General features: G+C 44.4%; 1 pseudogene; it reads right to left on the bottom strand.

Annotated features, from left to right (window-relative positions):
* Positions 1–15511: 15511 nt before the first annotated feature.
* Positions 15512–21752, bottom strand: LOC144581688 (small ribosomal subunit protein uS17 pseudogene; annotated as a pseudogene).

Below are 21752 nucleotides of genomic sequence, written 5' to 3'. Positions count from 1 at the left end.
CAAAATGGAAATCCATCTCTACTAAAAATACAAAAATTAGCCAGACATGGTGGTGTGTACCTGTAGTCCCAGCTACTCAGCAGGTTGAGGCATGAGAATCACTTGCAGATGCTGTAGTGAGCCGAGATCATGCCACTGCACTCCAGCCTGGGTGACAGAGTGAGACTCCAACTCAAAAAAAAAATAAATAAATAAGAAAGAGACCAGGCGTGATGGCTCACGCCTGCAATCCCAGCACTTTGGGAGGCTGAGTCGGGTGGATCATGAGGTCAAGAGATTGAGACCATCCTGGTCAACATGGTGAAACCCCGTCTCTACTAAAAATACAAAGTATTAGCTGGGCATGGTGGTGCATGCCTGTAATCCCAGCTACTCAGGAGGTTGAGGCAGGAGAATTGCCTGAACCCAGGAGGTGGAGGTTGCCATGAGCCGAGATCGCGCCATTGCACTCCAGCCTGGGTAACAAGAGGGAAACTCCGTCTCAAAAAAAAAAAAAAAGGGAGAAAAATAGGAAGAGCTTAATTCTCAGGAAACATCAAAACATCTGGTCTATCAGATTTTCGGCCACTGGAGAGGAATTTTTCCTGATGGCCTGGAGCCAATACTGACAAAAATAATTGGCAGGGTGATCATTAAAGCAAGATCTCACATTAATGTGTTCCCCTGCCCATGTCCAAGGTAGAATTTTCATATCGACTGAAGCAATGCTTTGCACGTAGTAGATGCTGCATAACTGTTCAATGCAAGCTGGCAGAAAAGAATGTATAAATTTACTGAGGAATAAAAAAACAGATGGGACCACTTCGGAAATGTAATCAAACGGTGTTTTAGGTACTGGAGAGGAGTGTATTTGCAAGCCAGGAAATATCTAACCCCAGGAAACAGATGCTGGTGTGCTGTTGGCGAAAACATCTTTTTCATAGAAAACCCTAGGGTTTTATTTTTACCTTGGTAACTATCAAAATTTTTAATCGGTCTCAGGAATTTATCTCCAAAATGACATTCTGAGTGAATACCTCCATTAAGGCAAGCTGGGTTTTGCGGTAATTGCCTCTGATGTCTGTTCTTTGGTCTTTCTCCCTGGCCTAACCCCTGTCGCTGTCAATTACCCTGGGAGGCTGCATGCAACAATGGAGACTATTGCCTCGGTGACAGCCCCCTAGGCCCTCAGTATCAGTGGTGCCAAGTGGCTGCAGGCTGTGCTAAGAACGACACTGAGAGCTAAGGGAACTTCCAAGGCGTTGATCTCCCTGAAATCTATGATTTTCATTTCTACTGTGTATGAGCACTGACCCACGGTTTTAGGTGGCATTTCAATCTCAGATCTCAGCCAGATCCCCAAGGTGCCTGCGATGCAGAGTGATTCTTTTTTTTTTTTTTTTTTCTTTGAGACAGAGTTTTGTTCTTGTTGCCTAAGCCAGAGTGCAATGATGCGATCTCAGCTCACTGCAATCTCTGCGTCCCGGGTTCAAGTAATTCTCCTGCCTCAGCCTCCCGAGTAGCTGGGATTTCAGGCATGTGCTACCGTGCCTGGCTAATTTTGTGTTTTTAGTAGAGACAGGGTTTCTTTATGTTGGTTATGCTGGTCTCAAACTTCCGACCTCAGGTGATCTGCCTGCCTCGGTCTCCCAAAATGCTGGGATAACAGGTGTAAAACACCGTGCTTGGCCACAAAGTGATTCTTAACATTGCCCAACTGCAGCTGGGGAATTCAGAGGACAGAGTAGGGAAAAGAGGAAATCTTGGCTAAAGTGATCACACTGCCCCAGAGGCTGCCCTCCATAAACCATTTCCACCTTCCACACTCAGCAACGTTTTTTGAAGGATTAAGATATTTCAGCCAGGGGGCGGTGGCTCATGCCTGTAATCCCAACACTTTAGGAGGCCAAGGTGGGTGGATCACCTGAGGTCACCAATCTGAGGCCAGTCTCACCAACGTGGTGTTACCCCATCTCTACTAAAAATACAAAAAATAGCCGGGCATGGTGATAGGTGCCTGAAATCCCAGCTACCCAGGAGGCTGAGTCAGGAGAATTGCTTGGACCCAGGAGGTTGCAGTGAGCCAAGATCGCCCCATTGTACTGCAGCATGGGAGACAAGAGCAAAACTCTGTCTCAAAAAAAAAAGACTATTGAAGAAACCTCATTTTTTTTTTTTTGGAGAAACCTCATTATGAACTTTTTAACAATTTACTAAATATCCTAATTTCCAGGCCATCACAGCCAATTAGTCAGGGAAAGCATCTAGAAGGATGAGAGGCTCTGTTTGCTGATTTTTGCTCTCCAGTTTCCACTGTTGGTCATTTCCCTTTAAGGATAACCAGAGCCTCTGGATATATTAAATATGGTTGTATTCTGCTACCATCATCTTCCAATATTAATTACACTTCAAGCATGCCAAAGTAGTTTAAGTTACATTTATCATTCTCAATGTCTTTCTGAGCCCAGTCCTAGCATTATTTAAAACTGACAAAGTGTTTCCTATAAATGATATTAAAAATGTATTTGGAAACCTGACAAAGATTTGTGGAAAAAAGTGATTACAAAAAAAAAAATTCCATGAAGCCAAGAAGATCACAGAAAATAAAAAGTAGTTTATTGGCCAGGCGCGGTGGCTCATGCCCGTAATCCCAGCACTTTGGGAGGCTGAGGTGGGCGGATCACGAGGTCAAGAGATCGAGACCATCCTGGCCAACATGGTGAAACTCTGTCTCTACTAAAATTACAAAAATTAGCTGGGCGTGGTGGTGCATGCCTGTGTCCCAGCTACTTGGGAGGCTGAGGCTGGAGAATTGCTTGAACCCGGGAGGCAGAGTTTGCAGGGAGCTGAGATCTCACCACTGCACTCCAGCCTGGGCAACAGAGTGAAACTGTCTCAAAAAAAAAACAGTCGTTTATCATAAAAACAAACAGGTTAGGTGCAATGACTCATGCCTGTCACACCTGTTTTTTTGTTGTTGTTGTTGTTTTTTAGTAGAGATGGGGTTTCACCATGTTAGCCAGGATGGTTTCGATCACTTGACCTCGTGATCTGTCAACCTCCCAAAGTGCTGGGATTACAGGCGTAAGCCATCATGCCCAGCCTATCACACCTGTTATACCAGCACTTTGGGAGGCTAAGACAAGAGGATCACTTGAGCCCAAGAGTTTGAGACCAGCCTTGGAAACACGGTGAGACCTTGTCTCTATAAAAACAAACAAACAGCAAATTCTTAATTATGTGAAATAGTACAAGAACAAATTGACACAGGGAATGCTAGGTAACTTACTCAATGTAAGATGAGCTCTTTACAAATAGAAAAAGATTTTAAAAACTGGCTTCAGTTGATTCTGTAAGGAAAAATGAAAAATATCTCTGCAATAGAGTCTCTGCAAAAAAATAAAAAAAAAAGTAAAAGAAAATTAACTGCCAGGCACAGTGGCTCACACCTGTAATCCTAGCACTTTGGGAGGCCAAGGTGGGTGGATCACCTGAGGTCAGGAGTTCAAGACCAGCCTGGCCATCAGGGTGAAACCCCATCTTTAAAAAAAAAAAAAAGAAAGAAATAAACGATATGGGAATTTCACTTCTTATTTTGTTTTTTGAGTTGAGATCTTGTTCTGTAACCCAGGCTGGAGTGCAGTGGTATGATCAGGGCTAACTACAGCCTCAACCTCCGGGGCTCAAGCAATCCTAACTTCTCAGTCTCTTGAATAGTTAGGACTACAGACACATGCATCATGTCCAGGGAATATTTTTTTGTAGAGATGAGGAGGGTGTCACCATGTTGCCCAGTCTGTTCTTGAATTCCTAGGCTCAAGTGATTCACCAGCCTCAGCCTCCCAAAGTGCTGGGATTACAGGCATGTGCCATTGCGCCTGGCCCCGTTTGACTTTATTAAATATCTTATTGATGATGCCAATGACTCCCAAACATATTGCCAGCCCAGACCTACTCCTGAATTCCAAACTCAGAATTTACTTGAAATTTCCTGATCAGGTGTGGCAGCTCATGCCTGTAATCCCAGCACTTTGGGAGGGCAAAAAGGGTGGATCACCTGAGCCCAGGAATTTGAGAATAGCCTGGGCAACATGGTGAGAGCTCCATCTTTACAAAATAAAATGAAATAAATTTCCTCTGGCATGTTTCAAGGACATCTTTCTTAAATCTCCCATGTTCAAAACTCAATTGTAAAGTACGAGCTGAGAAATAAAACATCTGGTAGCTATGGAGACTGGACAAATCTCTTACCAAGAAAAGGGTATTTTCCCATATATGGTACTGACTACCGGAGAAAACTAATGGATAAGGAAAATTATGTTTATTAGTAATGAAGCAACGTTACTGTCTGGGTAAATACCCAAGGTTAGTTGTCTCACACCAGGGAAATCGAGGACTCAGACACACCAGTAAGTGAGTTTAAGAGTGGAGGAGTGGAGGTTTAGGCCAGGCACAGTGGCTCATGCCTGTAATTCCAGCACTTTGAGAGGCTGAGGTGGGCAGATCATCTGAGGTTTGGAGTTTGAGACCAACCTGGCCAATATGGTGCAACCCCATCTATACTAAAAAGCTAAAGATTAGCCAGGCATGGTGGCAGGTACCTGTAATCCCTGCTACTCAAGAGGCAGAGGCAGGAGAATCGCTTTGAGTCTGGGAGGTAAAAGTTGCAGTCAGCTGAGATTGTGCCACTGCACGCCAGCCTGGGCGACAGAGCGGGAGTCTGTCTCAATAAAGAGCGGAGGTTTAATAGGCAAAAGAAAGAGAAAAGAGAATACATCTCCATCCCTGGCAGTGAGAGAGGCACACTCTAGTGGGTCTTCAGTTCCATGGTGAAATGCACAGGGTTTTATAGACAAGCTTGAGGAGGCAGTGTCTGATTTACATAGGGCACGGGAGATTGGTCAGACCAGGTGTGTCATTTGCATAGCATGCAAAGCAGCTGGCCATCCTACCCTAATCTTTTACTATGCAGATGGAGTCTTTACCTGGCCAGTGCCTTATTGCCTCCTTTTTTACTACACACATGGTGACAAAAAAAGGAAGGAGGGAACCTCCATTTTGAATATACCTGGCTTTCAGCTATCCTTTTTCTATTGGCACAGATGCCAGCATTTACCTATGCAAGCTTTTAGCTCATTTATCTGTGCTTGAAGCTTAATTTTTTTCAGGCTACTTTTTGTTCGAAAAGAAATGTTTTGGGGGCTGCTTTTTATTAAAAGGAAACCTTACCAAGGACTCTCCTACCTCCACCATCTGCCTAAATAATTTCTTTCTAGCTCCTTGCCCAAAGTTAAAATATGGTTCCCAGACAAATATATACATATGTGTGTGTTAGTATGTGTGAGAGAGAGAAAAAGAGAGAGAGAGAAAGATTTTGTTTGGCCAGGTGCAGTGGCTCACGCCTGTAATCCCAGCACTTTGGGAGGCCGAGGTGGGTGGATCAGGAGGTCAGGAGTTTGAGACCAACCTGACGAACATGGTGAAACCCTCTCTCTACTAAAAATACAAAAATTAGCTAGGCGTGATAGCACGCTTCTGTAATCCTAGCTACTCAGGAGGCTGAGGCAGAAGAACTGCTTGAATCCGGGAGGTGAAGGTTGCAGTGAGCGGAGATAACACCACTGCACTCCAGCCTGGGTGATAGAGTGAGACTCTGTCTCAAAAAAAAAAGAGAAAGATTTGAAGAAATCAGCAGATAGTAAAGCTGGTTCAAAGAGCAATTGAGTAATAGAGATTTATAAAGGTCTCTAGGAAAGATATGCTGGAGTAAATTTGCTAAGTTAGAGACTGAAACTAGTTGATGTCCTACAGGGCATTATGGCCATTTGGAATATTTGTTTCTACTAAAGAGAAGTCATTTGCATGTTTACCAGACAAAAATTTACAAGTTAACATGCAACTTCACAGAGTCTGGGCCTAGTCAATAGTAAATAGCATGCCAAAAACCATCATTTCCTTAGAGAATTCAATCATCCCTGAGTAGGCCTGTCATACAGAACTCAAGTACGACACTGAAAACACACAACCCTCTTTCTTGCCTCTCTTCATGCTTTGTATAGTGTTTAACAAGTGTCAGAATCTCCATGCTTCTTTTTTTTCCTGAGCACATAGGGTTTTTATTTTGTTGTTTGTTTGTTTTTTGTTTTTGAGACGGAGTCTCACTGTGTTGCCCAGGCTGGAGTGTAGTGGTGCCATCTTGGCTCACTGCAACCTCCGCCTCCCAGGCTTGGGTGATCCTCCTGCTTCAGCCTCCAGAGTAGCTGGCATTATAGTGTGTGCCACTGCCAGGCTCACTGCTAGGTGTGGTGGCTCGTGCCTGTAATCTCAGCACTTTGGGAGCCCAAGGCAGGTGAATCCCTTGAGGTCAGGAATTTGAGACCAGCCTGGGCAACTTGGTGAAACCACATTCTAAAAAAAAAAAAAGGCAGGTGGATCCCTTGAGGTCAGAGGAGTTCAAGACCAACTTGGCCAACATGGTGAAACCCCATCTCTACTGAAAATACAAAAAGTAACCTGTAATCCCAGCTAGTTGGGAGGCTGAGGCAAGGTAATCGCTTGAACCTAGGAGGCAGAGGTTGCGCCACTGCATTCCAGCCTGGGCGATAGAGCGAGACTCTGACTAAAAAAAAAAAAATTATTTCTGAATGTGAAAGATCCATTTTCTTTCTGCTTTTATTGCTATTCATTGACATATAATAATTGTATGTCTTTACAGGGTATAGTGTGATATGGCAATACATGTACACAATGTAAAATGTGAAAGAGGCATACCCTAGTGGGTCTTCAGTTCCATGTAAAATGCTCAAATCCAGGAAATTAACATGTCCATCCACACATTTATCTTTTTTTCGTGTTAGGACACTCAAATTCTGCTCTTCTCACTATTTGAAAACATGCAATAAATTGTAGTTAATTACAGTCACTGTAGCATGCTTTTGAATCCATTAACCAAACTTTGGCTATTCCTCCCTCCCTGTACCCTTTTCCCAGGTGTAATAACTACTACTTCCTATTTCTTTTTGTTTGTTTGTTTTTGTTATTGTTGTTGTTTGAGACAGTGTCTCGCTCTATCCCCAAGGCTTCAGTGCAGTGGCCCAATCTAAGCCCACTGCAATCTCCTCTTCCCAGGCTCAAGGGATTCTCGTGTCTCAGCCTCCCAAGTAGCTGGGACTATAGGCACATGCCACTATGCCTGGCTAATTTTTTATTGTTGTTGTTAGAGACGGGGTTTCGCTATGTTGCCCAGGCTGGAGTGCAGTGGCTATTCACAGGTGCAATCCCACTACTGATCAGCACAGGAGTTTTGACCTGCTCGATTTCCGACCTGGGCCGGTTCACCCCTCCTTAGGCAACCTGGTGGTCCCCCGCTCCCAGGAGGTCACCATATTGATGCCAAACTTAGTGCAGACACCCGATCGGCATAGCGCACTACAGCCCAGAACTCCTGGGCTCAAGCGATCCTCCCACCTCAGCCTCCCGAGTAGCTGGGACTACAGGCACATGCCACTGCGCCTGGAGCCTGGATAATTTTTTGTATTTTTAGGAGAGATTGGGTTTCACCATATTGGCTAAGGTGGTCTGGAACTCCTGGCCTGAACTCTGTCTTGGCTTCCCAAAGTGCTGGGATGACAGGCATGAGCCATTGCACACGGCCTCTACTCCCTACTTCTAGGAAATCAACTTTTTGTTTTGTTTTGTTTTTTTTAAGATGAAGTCTCACTCTGTCACCCAGTAGAGTACAGTGGCGAAATCTTGGCTCACTGCAACCTCAGCCTCCAGGGTTCAAGCAATGTTCCTGCCTCAGCCTCCCGAGTAGCTGGGATTACAGGTACTTGCCACCATGTGTGGCTAATTTTTGTATTTTTAGTAGAGATGTGGTTTCACCATCTTGGCCAGGCTGGTGTTGAACCCCTGACCTCGTGATCCACCCACCTCCCAAAGTGCTGGGATCATAGGCGTGAGCCACCGTGCCCAGCTGAGATCAACTTTTTTAGCTTCCATGTATGAGTGAGAACATAGACTATTTATTTTTCTGTGACTGGCTTATTTCACTTAAGTCCATTTTGTTTTGACTTTCAGTGTAAGATGACCTTATACTTGCTAGCAGACCAATTTTCAGTGATTATTCTCTAATGGATAGCACCTGATCATGGACCAAATAAGTCAGAGCGAATATCAAGTAGGAATCTCTAAATATTCTTAAAGGGTCGCCGCACCCCACCCTACAGATACAGCTCTGCATTTGAGGCTTATGGATGGATTTCCTCCACAAAGTCACTGTCTCCTCTTCTGGAGGCCTATCCTGACCCAGCCTGTATATAGTGCCCCTTTCATGGGTCTCCTCAGCTACTGTGCATTCTTTGCCCACCTAGCACTTCTAGAAATGTGTTTTCATTTCCATTGACTTCTCGGTCAGTACTCTTCACTCATTTGTGAGCTTCTTTTTATCCCTAAGGCCTAGCAGGGATGTCCATGTCCTAGTCATGTGTCCACAAATATTTATTTGAATGGCTATTCCAGGCACTGTGCTGGTGCTGGAGTTGCAGTTGTGACCAAAACAGTAAATACTGACATTATGGGATTTACTGTCTGTTGGGGGAATCAGTCATAAGAAAATACACAAGTAACTAGTTAATTAAGATGGTGCTTAGGCTCACTGAATCCAAGTACTGGGAGCAAACAGAGTATATATATATATAGCTTTAGCAGGACTTGGCTGAGTTCAGACTTTGCTTCCTGGAGGATGTGACATTTAAGCTGATTCCTGAAAAATGAGAGCAAGTTGCCCAAGCAAAGTGTTTCCATGTTGGCATGAGGATAGGTAGGGTGTTGAGGCCCAGAAAAATCCTCCAAGTAGTCGGAACAACACACAGAAGGAGGCTGAAGCTGGAAGTCATCAGTGTGGTCGAGCTGCTGAGAAGAGAGGTCAAGATCGGGCAATTCCTCATAGCCTTTTTAAGCAGTTCGAGCATTGCTGTAAAAGAAATGTTGAAGGCACTGAGGAGATTTTAGCAGAGAATGATATGATCAGACGATGAGATTTGCATTTCTGAAAGTTGACCTTTCTTAGGCTGCTAAGAGAATGGAATGTAGAGAAGCAGGAATGGGCAAAGGGAGATTAGTTAAGGCAAGAGATAATGGTGGCTTCATGAGTGTGTGTGGAGTGAATAATGAACTTCAGAACCGAAGTGTAGGATGCAAGGCCTGGAAAGTCCCCAGAAATCCCATCTCAATTAAGTAGGAAACTGAGTCCCAGAGTGGAGCCACAACTGACGCCACAGCACAGTTGGAGCTACAGTTCAGTAGTGCACTTTGTGTCTTTTCCTCTTTTTTCATGGACCTGCCTATGTGACTCAGGTAGTTTTTGAATTAAAAAAAAAAAGCATTGCTTGGGATTCAGTCATTCCAAAAAAAAAAAAAAGCAGTGCTTTATCAAGCTATGAATATATGAAGTTCACCACACTATTCTCTCTACTTTGATATGCTTGAAAATGTCAATAGTAATGAGTTTTATAAGAAGCAATAATTTGCAGGGCTCAGTGGCTAACCCCTGTAATCCCAGCACTTTGGGAGGCCAAAGCTGGCAGATTACCTGAGGTCAGGAGTTTGAGACCAGACCAGTTCTGGCAAACATGGAAAAATCCCATCTCTATTAAAAATACAAAATGTTAGCCAGGTGTTGTGGCAGTCGCCTGTAATCCCAGCTACTCGGGAGGCTAAGGTAAGAGAATCACTTGAACCCAAGAATCAGAGGTTTCGGTGAGCTGAGATCGTGCCATTGCACTCCAGCCTGGGCAACAGTGTAGGACTCCTATAATACTTTAAAACTGTTGTGGCATAGATGCTACTTCAAGGCCTTTCAAACAGTTTGGGAAAGGAAAGAAGTCCAGGGCTTCTTGGCACTCACATCCTTACATGGCGCTCACTAATCCCCAGCAGGGTAGACTCAGCTGAGCTGCGTTTGGACCTATTGCCACAGTCATACACAATGTTAGATTGCTGGACTCCATGACACTTGCCTTGGGCAAGACACAGAACCTCTCTTTGGATCTTCAGTAAAATGGGAGTCTATGCCTACAACACAAGGAGTGTTGTGAGACTGAAGTGAATATTTACAAGTCCCCGCCTGCCCCTCATTCTCTGATCAGTGAATGTTATTTTACAAAAACCTTTCCTTTTTTGTTTTTTTAAAGACGGGTTTCACCATGTTGGTCAGGCTGGTCTTGAAATCCTGACCTCAGGTGATCCGCCCGCCTTGGCCTCCAAAGTGCTTGGATTACGGGTGTGAGCCACCGTGCCCGGCACAAAAACCTTTCCTTGAAATTGGATAATGTCACCACAGCTGTCTGCATAAACCACCAAGAGTAACCACATAGTGGTGTGGGTTTTTTTGAGACAAACTCTGTCTCTGTCACTCAGACTGGAGTGGAGTGGCATGATCTCGGCTCATGGCAACCTCCACCTCCCAGATTCAAGGGATTCTCCTGCCTCAACCTCCCCCATAACTGGGATTATGGGCGCCTGCCACCACACCCAGCTAATTTTTATATTTTTGGTAGAGACGAAGGTTCACCATGTTGGCCAGGCTGGCATAGTTGTCTATACATGACTTATATTACATGTTAGCCTTGAAGAGGGTCTATGTTTTTATTTTTATTTTTTATTAAATTCAGGGATTGTTATTCATCATAAACCCTCACCATATAGAAAGCAGAGGCAATAGTTTACAGTTATTAAAGCAATGATGTGGAAGGTGGGTGACTGGTGGAGATTTGCTTTTGATCTGAAATCTCTGGGTCTTGGAGGCTACTGGTGGACAGTTAAAAAGATTAATCAGCTTTAGCAAGAGTTCCTTTTTCCAAGTGGCTGGTTGGCAGCCTTCGTTAGAGAATGTGCTCAAGGAGCACCTCCAGTGATCTGCCCACCTTGGCCTCCCAAGAGTACTAGGATTATAGGCATGAGCCACTGAACAGGGCCTGAATCTGTGTTGTTTTTTTAAATAGAGACGGGATTTCACCATGTTGGTCAGGCTGGTCTCAAACTCCTGACCTCAGGCAACCTACCACCTCAGCCTCCCAAAGTGCTGGGATTACAGTTGTGAACAACCATGCCCAGCCCTGAATCTGTTTTTATGTAAAGATCTATCCAGTGTGTTAAATAACTTCCCAGAAATCCACCAGATGTGGAGGCTTTACATATATAAAGACATAAAGGCCAGGTCTTCTTGGGCGCAGTGGCTCACACCTGTAATCCCAGCACTTTGAGAGACCAAGGCAGGGGATTGCCTGAGGTCAGGAGTTTGAGACCAGCCTGACCAACATGGTGAAACCTCATCTCTACTAAAAATACAAAAATTAGCTGGGCATAGTGGTACATGCCTATCATCCCAGCTACTCAGGAGGCTGAGGCAGGAGAATCGCTTGAACCCAGGAGGCAGAGGTTGCAGTGAGCCAAGATCATGCCACTGCACTCCAGCCTGGGCAACAGAGTGAGAATCTGTCTCAAAAACAAACAAACAAAAATCAGGTCTTCATGTACACAATGACCAAACTGAATTTCTTGGAGACATCTCCCTACAGTGGGGTTCTGAGGACAGAAGTAAAAGGGTCCAAAAGGTGAGTATAGAAGTATAAATAAAGGGAATGCTCCATAAACCTCTTTTTCTTTTTTTAACTTGGTGAATTTGTGATATGCAGTTTCATGGGTAAGGTGAAAACTTCATTTACAGAAAGGAGGCCTTTAAATGGAGATAAAGTTTTGGCCAAATAGATAAACTAAAGAACAATGGTTTGCATATGCCAATCTCTTCAAAGTGATCTCTAAAATTCCTCTGGGACTTTTAATCTGGAGAGGAATCCCACTCCCCCACCCCCCTTCATTTCCTTAATCACTTTAGGTAAAAATTTGAAAAAAAAAAAAAAAAAAAAAAAAACAACAGATACATTTTCTTTTTAAATTGACCTATTTTGCTGAAATTATTTTTCTTTTCTTTTCTCTTTCTTTCTTTCTTCCTTCCTTTTTTTTTTTTTTTTTGAAAGGGTCTTATTTTGTAGTTGGTTGCCCAGGCTAGAGTGCAGTGGTGTGATCATTGCTTACCTCAGCATGGACCTCCTGGGCTCAAGAAATCCTCCCATCAGTCAGGCACAATGGCTCACGCCTGTAATCCCAGCACTTTGAGAGGCAAAGGTGGGTGGATCACGAGGTCAAGAGATCAAGACCATCCTGGCCAACATGGTGAAACTCTTGTCTCTACTAAAAATACAAAAAAAAAAAAAAAATAGCTAGGTGTGGTGATGTGCACTTGTAATCCCAGCTACACGGGAGGCTGAGGCAGGAGAATCAGTTGAACCAGGGAGTCAGAGGTTGCAGTGAGCCAAGGTCACGCCACTGTACTCCAGCTGAACGACAGAGCAAGACCCCGTCTCAGAAAAAAGAAAAAAAGAAATCCTCCCACCTCAGCCTACTGAGTAGCTGAGACTGTGTATAGGCACACTATTTTTTTTTTTTTTCTGAGACTGAGTCTTGCTCTGTCACTCAAGCTGGAATGCAGTGGTATGATCTTGGCTCACTGCAAACCTCTGCCTCTTGGGTTCGAGCAATTCCTGCCTTAGCATCCTGAATACATGGGATTGCAGGTACCTGCCAGCACACTCAGCAAATTTTTGTATTTTTCGTAGGGATGGGGTTTCACCATGTTGGCCAGGCTGGTCTTGAACTCCTGACCTCCAGATCTGCCCCCCTCAGCCTCCCAGTGCTAGGATTACAGGCATGAGCTGGCCGCTTTCTCTCTCTCTTTTTTTTTTTTTTTAAATAAAGACAGGGTTTCACCATGTTGGTCAGGCTGGTCTTGAACTCCCAACTTCAGGAGATCCATCCACTTTGGCCTCCAAAGTGCTTGGATTACAGCGTGAGCCACCACAGCCAGCCCACTTTTTCTCTATTTTTAATTGTAGAGATGGAGTCTCAATATGTTGCCCAAACCGTTTTCAAACTCCTAGCCTCAAACAATCCTCTACCTTCAGCCTCTGAAAGTATTTGGATGACAGGCTTGAGCTACCTCTCCTAGACTATTTTTTAGAACAGTTTCACATTTACAGTCCTGTTGAGCAGACAGCACAGAGAGTTCCCGTATATCCTACCCCCAAACACATACATAGTTTCTCCTATTATTAACATCTTTTTTTTTTTTTTTTCTTTTTGAGACAGAGTTTCGCTCTTGTTACCTAGGCTGGAGTGCAATGGCGTGATCTCGGCTCACTGCAACCTCCGCCTCCTGGGTTCAGGCAATTCTCCTGCCTCAGCCTCCTGAGTAGCTGGGATTACAGGCACACGCCACAATTTTTTGTATTTTTAGTAGAGTCGGGGTTTCACCGTGTTGACCAGGATGGTCTCGATATCTTGACCTCATGATCCACCTACCTCGGCCTCCCAAAGTGCTGGGATTACAGGCTTGAGCCACCACACCCGGCCATTATTAACATCTTATATTAAAATGGTGCATTTGTCACAATTCATAAACCAACATTGGTATACCATCATCATCCTGATTATTATTTTAATCTAATCAAGTGAAGCAGTGGAGTGGAGAAAGAACAAAGAAATCTGTAACTGGCCGGGCGCGGTGGCTCAAGCCTGTAATCCCAGCACTTTGGGAGGCCGGGGTGGGTGGATCACCAGGTCAAGAGATCGAGACCAACCTGGTCAACATGGTGAAACCCCGTCTCTACTAAAAATACAAAAAATTAGCTGGGCATGGTGGCGCGTGCCTGTACTCCCAGCTACTCAGGAGGCTGAGGCAGGAGAATTGCCTGAAGCCGGGAGGCAGAGGTTGCGGTGAGCCAAGATCGCGCCATTGCACTCCAGCCTGGGTAACAAGAGTGAAACTCTGTCTCAAAAAAAAAAAAGAAAAAAAAATCTGTAACTGGTTGTGATCAATTAATTGTAAACACCACTGCACTGGGACTAGCCTAGTACATTATTATTAACTTTATTTAGATTATTTAGATTATTTAGATTTCTTCGGTTTTTTACCTAATGTCCTTTTTTCTGTTTCAGACTTCAATCCAGGGCACCTACATTATTGCATTTAGTGTTATGACTACTTAGGCTGTGACGGTCTTTTTACATGACCTTTCTCATTTTTGATGACTTATTCACCTTATTTGCCAGGCTGGTCTCGAGCTCCTGACCTCAAGTGATCTGCCTGTCTCAGCCTCCCAAAGTGCTGGGATTACAGAATTGAGATACCGTGCCCAGTCAGTTTTTTTCTTTATAAAATGTTATTGTTCTTTCTTTTTTAAATATTTATTTTAATTTCTTTTTTAAATATTATTATTATTTTTTATTTTATTTTATTTTTTGAGAAGGAGTCTCACTCTGTCACCAGGCTACAGTGCAGTGGGCGATCTTGGCTCACTGCAGCCTCCTCCTCCCAGGTTCAAGCAATTCTCTTGCCTCAGCCTCCCGAGTAGCTGGGACTACAGGTGTGCACCACCACTCCCAGCTAATTTTTGTATTTTTTAGTAGAGACGGGGTTTCACCATGTTGGCCAAGCTGGTCTCAAGCTCCTGACCTCGTGATCCGCCCACCTTGGCCTCCCGAAGTGCTGGGATTACAGGCGTGAGCAACTGCACCTGGCCCAGAAAGAAACTGTAATCCAATCATTGGCCATCATTTTATGATAGTCTTTTTTTTTTTTTTTTTTTTGATGGAGTCGCACTCTCTTGCCAGGCTGGAATTTAGTGGCGTGATCTTTGATCACTGCAAACTCCACCTCCCAGGTTAAAGCAATTCTCTTGCCTCAGCCTCCAGAATAGCTGGGACTATAGGTGCATGTCATCAGGCCCAGCTAATTTTTGTATTTTTAGTAGAGGTGGGGTTTCACCATGTTGGCCAAGATGGTCTCGATATCCTGACCTTGTGATCCACCAGCCTAAATAAATATTTTTTAAAGCAAACAAAAAGCTGTCAATATGGTCTCAGATCTGGTCCCTGCACTCCTCTGCATCTGAGCAGGGCTGCTCTTTGCCACCTTTATTTTCCAGGCTTCGTTTAGTTGGCATCAGGATGGTTTTGGTCAGTGGAAAGCGCTGGGAAGAGATTGTCCTGGGCAGTGTCTATTGCAAGGGCAGTTACTTCCTCCTTTGCTCCAGCTCTTCTATGGCTGCACCTCCTGGTAAACAGGTCTGGGGTGGTTCCAACGTCTGTCAAGTGTCCCCAACTACTTGACTGCCCCATTTGAATACTCATCACTTTCATTGCCTTTTGTATTAGTCTATTCTCTCAAAGCTAATGAAGACTGGATAATTTATAAAGGAAAGAGGTTTAATCGACTCACAGTTCCACATAGCTGGGGAGGCCTCACAATCATGGCAGAAGGTGAATGAGGAGCAAAGGTACTTCTTACATGGTGGCAGACAAGAGAGTGTGTTCAGGGGAACTGCCCTTTATAAAACCATCATCTCTTTTTTTTGGTGGGAGAGAATGAGAAAATAACTTTATTTCATTGTGGGGAGTGGGCTGATGTCCAGCCTCAGAACTTCTGGAATTGCATCTTGGTGCCCACAGCCTTGGTGATCTTGAGCACGTTGAAGTGCACAGTCTTGCTCGAGGGCTGGCACTTGCCCACTGTGATGATGTCATTGATCTGGATGTCCCTGAAGCAGGGGGACAGGTATACAGACATGTTCTTGTGGCGCTTCTGGAAGTGGTTGTACTTGTGGATGTAGCAGAGATAGTCTCATCGGATGACAGTGGTCCTCTGCACCCTCATCTTGGTCACCATGACAGAGAGGATCCACCCTCGAATGGAGATATGACCAGTGAAGGAGCATTTCTTGTCAATGCAGGTGATCTCAGTAGCCTCTTTGGGTGTCTTGAAGCCCAGACCGATGTTCTTGTAGTACCGCAGGAGCTTCTCCTTGACAGTTTCTCTGAGCAGGACCCTCTCCTTGATTTGAAAGATGGTTGGCTGCTTTTTGTAGGCATGCTTGGTTTGAATGTCCGCTATCTTCCAGGTTGCCTGAAAAAAGGAAAGCAGCAGTGGTATCTGGGTTTCCTTATTGACTACAAAGCCATCAGATCTTGTGAGACTTATTCACTACCACCAGAACAGCACAGAGAAACCCACTCCCATGATTCAATTACCTCCCACTAGGTCCTTCCCATGACATTTGGGGATTATGGGAGCTACAACTCAAGATGAGATTTGGATGGGGACACAGCCAAACTATATTATCTCCATAAATAATTCATTGTTTCAAATTCCCTCTTTTAAGTACTTTGAAAAAATTGTTTCCTAGTAGAACCCTGACTGACATGCTGATCATTCCACCATCCTAATTTTTTTTTAGCATACTTTCTCCTCCTCCTCCTCCTCCTCCTCCTCCTCCTCCTCCTCGTCCTCCTCCTCCTCCTTCTCCTCCCCCTCCCCCTCCCCCTCTTCCTCCTCTTCCTCCTTCTTTGAAATGAAGTCTTGCTCTGTTGTCAGGCTGGAGTGTAGTGATGCAATCTTGGCTCATTGCAACCTCTGCCTCCTGGGTTCAAGCGATTCTCCTGCCTCAGCCTCCCAAGTAGCTGGGACTATAGGTGTGTGCCACCATGCCCATCTAATTTTTGTATTTTTAGTAGAGACAAGGTTTCACCATGTTGGCCAGGATGGTCTCGAGCTCTTGGCCTCATGATCTGCCCCACTGGGCCCCCCAAAGTGCAGGGATTACAGGTGTGAGCCATTGTTCTCGGCCAGCATACTTTTTTCTAGTGCTCACATATTTTGACATTATTATAGCCGCACAAGTTAATATTTTCTGTTTTTACCATTTACCATTATAAGACATAATATAAACATATTTTTCAGTATTTTAAATAATTTTCCTGTTTAATGGCTGATAATATATATAGGTATATATTTGGAGACAGTTTCGCTCTATCACCCAGGCTGGAGGGCAATGGCATGATCTTGGCTCACTGCAATCTCTGCCTCCTGGATTCAAGCAATTCTCCTGCCTCAGCCTACCAAGTAGTTGGGATTACAGGTGCTCACCACTATGCCCAGCTAATTTTTGTATTTTTTAGTACAGACGGGGTTTCACCATGTTAGTCAGGCGGTCTCGAACTCCTGACCTCAGGGGATCTGTCCACCTTGACCTCGAAAAGTGGTGGGATTACAGGCATGAACCACTTCACCCAGCGATAATATTTTTTTCTTGTTGATGTACCACGGGTTTTTTTGGTTTCTGGTTTGTTTTTTTTTTTGAGACAGGGTCTTGCTCGGTCACTCAGGCTCAGCCCGAAGTGCAGTGGGGTGATCATGATTCATTGGAGCCTCACCTTCTGGACTCAAGAGATCCTTCTACCTCAGCCTCCCTAGTAACTGGGACTATAGGCACACACCACCACACCTGGCTACCTTTTGTATATTTTGTAGAGACCAGTTTTTGCCATGTTGCCCAGGCTGATCTTGAACTCCTGGACTTAAGTAATCCACATGCCTTGAATTCCCAAAGCGATGGGATTATAGACATGAGCCAACACATCCCTCCAATGAATTGTTTTTTTTTTCATTTGTTTTTGTTTTTGAGATGGAGTCTTGCTTTGTCGCCCAGGCTGGAGTATAATGGTGTGATCTCAGCTCATTGCAACCTCTACCTCTTGGGTTCAAATGATTCTCCTTCCTTAGCCTCCCGAGTAGCTGGGACTACAGGCGTGTCACCATGCCCAGCTAATTTTTGTATTTTCAGTAGAGACAGGGTTTCACTATGTTATTATCCAGGCTGGTCTCAAACTCCTGATCTCATGATCAGCCTGCCTCGGCCTCCCAAAGTGCTGCGATTACAGGGTGAGCCACTGTGCTGGCCATGAATTGTTAATCTAATCCCTTAATGTGTATTTTAAAATTGCAGTGGCTCACGCCTGTGATCCCAGCATTTTGGGAGGCCGAGGTGGGCAGGTCACCTGAGGTCAGGAGTTCGAGACAAGCCTGATCAACATGGAGAAACCCTGTCTCTACTAAAAATACAAAAGTTAGCCAGGTGTGGTGGTGCATGCCTATAATCCCAGCTACTCAGGAGGCTAAGGCAAGAGAATCGCTTGAACCCAGGAGGCGGAGGCTGCAGTGAGCTGAGATCGTGCCATTGCACTCCAGTATGGGAAACAACAGCGAAACTCCATCTCAAAAAAAAAAAAAAAAAAAAAAAGAGTGAGACTCTAAAAAAAAAAATTGCTTACCTTGAGAACTGAAATTAACTTTCTTGTCTCTGTGCTAAATAATTCTGTGAACAAACATTTTCCTCTTCCTCTACTAAATAGTTCTCGGATTTGGCAAAAATAATTTAGCTTTAATTGTATGAAACTTTTGCTGATGGACTATGTCACTATGAACCAACTAAAATAGTTTAGGGCCAGGCACAGTGGTTCATGCCTGTAATCCCAGCACTTTGGGAGGCTGAGGCAGGCAGACCACTTGAGGGCAGGAATTCAAGTCCAGCCTGGCCAACATGGTGAAACCTTGTCTTTACTAAAAATATAAAGTTTAGCCAGGCGTAGTGGCACATGCCTGTAATCCCAGCTGCTTGGAAGGCTGAGGCAAGAGAATTGCTTGAACCCAGGAGCGGAGGATGCAGTGAGCTGAGTTCACGCCACTGCACTCCAGCCTGAGTGGCAGAGCAAGACTCCGTCTCAAATAAATAAATAAATAAATAAATAAATAAATAAATAAATAAATAAAATAGTTTATCAAAATTAACAACTCGGCCAGGTGTGATGGCTCACAACTATAAATCTGAACACACTTTGGGAAGCCAAGGGGGGTGGATCCCTTGAACCCAGAGTCCATGTCCAACCTGGACAAGACAGCAAGACATTGTCTCTAAAATAATGATAATATGGCCAGTCTTCATGGCTCACACCTGTAATCCTAGCACTTTGGGAGGCTACGATTCGGAGGATTGTTTGAGCCTGGGGTTTAAGACAAGCTTGAGAAATATAGTCTGTCTCTACAAATATACATATATACATATATAAGATTTTTTCTTTTTTTAAAGATGGGGTTTCACCATATTGGTCAGGCTGGTCTCAAACTCCTGACCTCAGGTGATCTGCTCACCTCAGTCTCCCAAAGTGCTGGGATTACAGGCATGAGCCACTGCGCCCAGCCAAATATATATGTTTTTAATTAGCTGGACATGGTGTCACATGTTTAGAGGCAGGAGGATCATTTGATCCTGGGAAGCAGAGGTTGCATTGAGATGAGATCCTACTACTCCAGTCCAGCCTGGGTGATAGAGCGAGATCTTGTCTCAAAAATAGTAACAATAATAACAATGATTGCATCTGCAAATGCTGGCATGTGTGGCTGAAGTCTAGTGAGTGACTGTGAGAAAAGGAAGTGATATGGCAGAAGATATTAGGGAATAGTAGGAGGAGATGTGTAATTTAGAATACCAGTTGATAAATGACTTAATTGTGGCTAGAAATCAAAATACTGGGAAGAGCATATTACTAACCATTAAGTGACTTGATGAGTATGGACTTTTTTTTTTTTTGAGATGGAGTTTGACTCCTGTTGCCCAGGCTGGAGTACAGTGGCACTATCTTGGCTCACAGCAAACTCTGCCTCCTAGGTTCAAGCAATTCTCTTGCCTCAGCCTCCCCAGTAGCTGGGATTACAGGTGGGCACCACCAAGCCTGGCTAATTTTTGTATTTTTTTTAATAATTTTTTTTCTTTTTTTTAGTAGAGACCGGGTTTCACTGTCTTAGCCAGGCTGATCTCAATCTACTGACCTCGTGATCCACCCACCTAGGCCTCCCAAAGTGCTGGGATTACAGGCATGAGCCACCGCACCCGGCCTAATTTTTGTATTTTAGTAGGGACAGGGTTTCACCACATTGGTCAGGCTGGTCTCGAACTCCTGACCTCGTGATGCGCCCTCTTTGGCCTCCCATGTGCTAGGATTACAGGTGTGAGCCACAGCACTTGGCCTTCAATTTTCTTTGGCTCCATCTCCAACTGGTGTACCATCTTGGTTTAGCTGTTTTTCCTGCATTGCTGCTTCTGCCTTTTCATCTTTCAGGAGGACCAGTTTCTCTGTCTCTCTTGGAGTGACACATTTGGAATGACAGTATGGTAACTGATCTCTATACTTTCAACTCTCCCCATGTAAAGTGTGCCCATGGGCTGCATCACTTTTTTTGTTGTTTTTGAGAGGGAGTCTGCTGTCAGCCTGGGCTGGAGTGCGATGATGTGATCTCAGCTCACTGCAACCTCCGTCTCCCAGGTTCCAATAGCTCTCCTGCTTCGGCCCCCTGAGTAGCTGGGATTACAGGCGCATGCCACCACACCTGGCTAATTTTTGTATTTTTAGTAGAGACAGGGTTTCACCATGTCGGCCGGGCTGGTCTTGAACTCACCTTTCATGATCTGCCTGCCTCCGCCTCCCAAAGTGCTGGGATTACAGGCTTGAGCCATCATGCCCAGCCAAGGGCTGCATGGGTTCTGGCAAAACAAACTCCATCTCCTCTTTGAAGCTTACCCAAGTCTACTAGCTGGAAGCAAATTCACCTTCAAACTTGAAACCCTCTTCCTGAGTGTGCTTTTACTAAATCAGGATATATTTTATTTTTTCAACTAGATAATGAACTGGTGAAAGTCAAAACCCATTTTATACTTTTTTACCCACCCTTGCACCACCCTTGCACCTTAAACAGAGAAGGTGCTTAATAAATACCTGCCGGATAAACAGTGTTAAGGATAGGAAGTGACTTTTTAGTATAAGTTAATAGACTGTATCAGGAGGGAAGATAGTCTTAGATATGACATTTTATGGAATGATTTTGAACACTTTACCAAAACAATGCAAATGCCCAAAACACTCACACAAAAACTAGTATCTACTGTTTATAGTTTTTTGTTTATTTATTTTTTGAGACAGAGTGGTGTGATCTCGGCTCACTGTAACCTCCACCTCCTGGATTTAAGCAATTATAGTGCCTCGGCCTCCCAAGTAGCTAGGACCATAGGCCCACACCACCATGCACAGCTAATTTTTGTATTTTTTGTAGAGGTGGGATTTCACCATGTTGGCCAGGGTGATCTCAAATCCCTGACCTCAATTTACCCACCTGTCTCAGCCTCCCAGAGTACTGGGATTACAGGCGTGAGCCACCTCACCTGGCCTATAATTAAATTTATTAAGTCAGGTTTAGCTGGGCACGGTGGCTGTAGTCCCAGCTACTCAGGAGGCTGAGGTGGGAGGATCGCTTGAGCCCAGGAGTTCTGGGCTATAGTGCATTATGCCAACTGGGTGTCCACACTAAGTTCAGCATCAATATGGCGACCTCCCAGGAGCAGGAGACCACCAGGTTGCCTAAGGAGGGGTGAACCGGCCCAGGTCAGAAATGGAGCAGGTCAAAACTCCCATGCTGATCAGTAGTGGGATCGCACCCGTAAATAGCCACTGCAGGCTGGGCATTGGTGGCTCATGCCTGTAATCTCAGCACTTCGGGAGGCCAAGGTGGGCGGATCACCTGAGGTCAGGAGTTCAAGACCAAACCTGGCCAACATGGTGAAACCCTGTCTTATTTAAAAAATAATAATAATAAATTTTAAAAAATAGCCACTGCACTCCAGCCTGGGCAATATAGCAAGATCCTGTCTCTAAAAAAAAAAAAAAAAAAGGCAGTGTTACTGGGGTATAATTTGCATTCAGCAAAATTTACCCGTGTAAGTAGTTTAGTTTTACAATTTTTGAGAAATTTATACAGCCGGTGCAGCCAT

The sequence above is a fragment of the Callithrix jacchus genome, chromosome 3 (genome assembly GCF_049354715.1).
Source record: "Callithrix jacchus isolate 240 chromosome 3, calJac240_pri, whole genome shotgun sequence".
NCBI lineage: Eukaryota > Metazoa > Chordata > Mammalia > Primates > Cebidae > Callithrix > Callithrix jacchus.
Note: the sequence above shows the minus strand (reverse complement) of the source record. Positions and strands in the feature narration are given on the sequence as shown.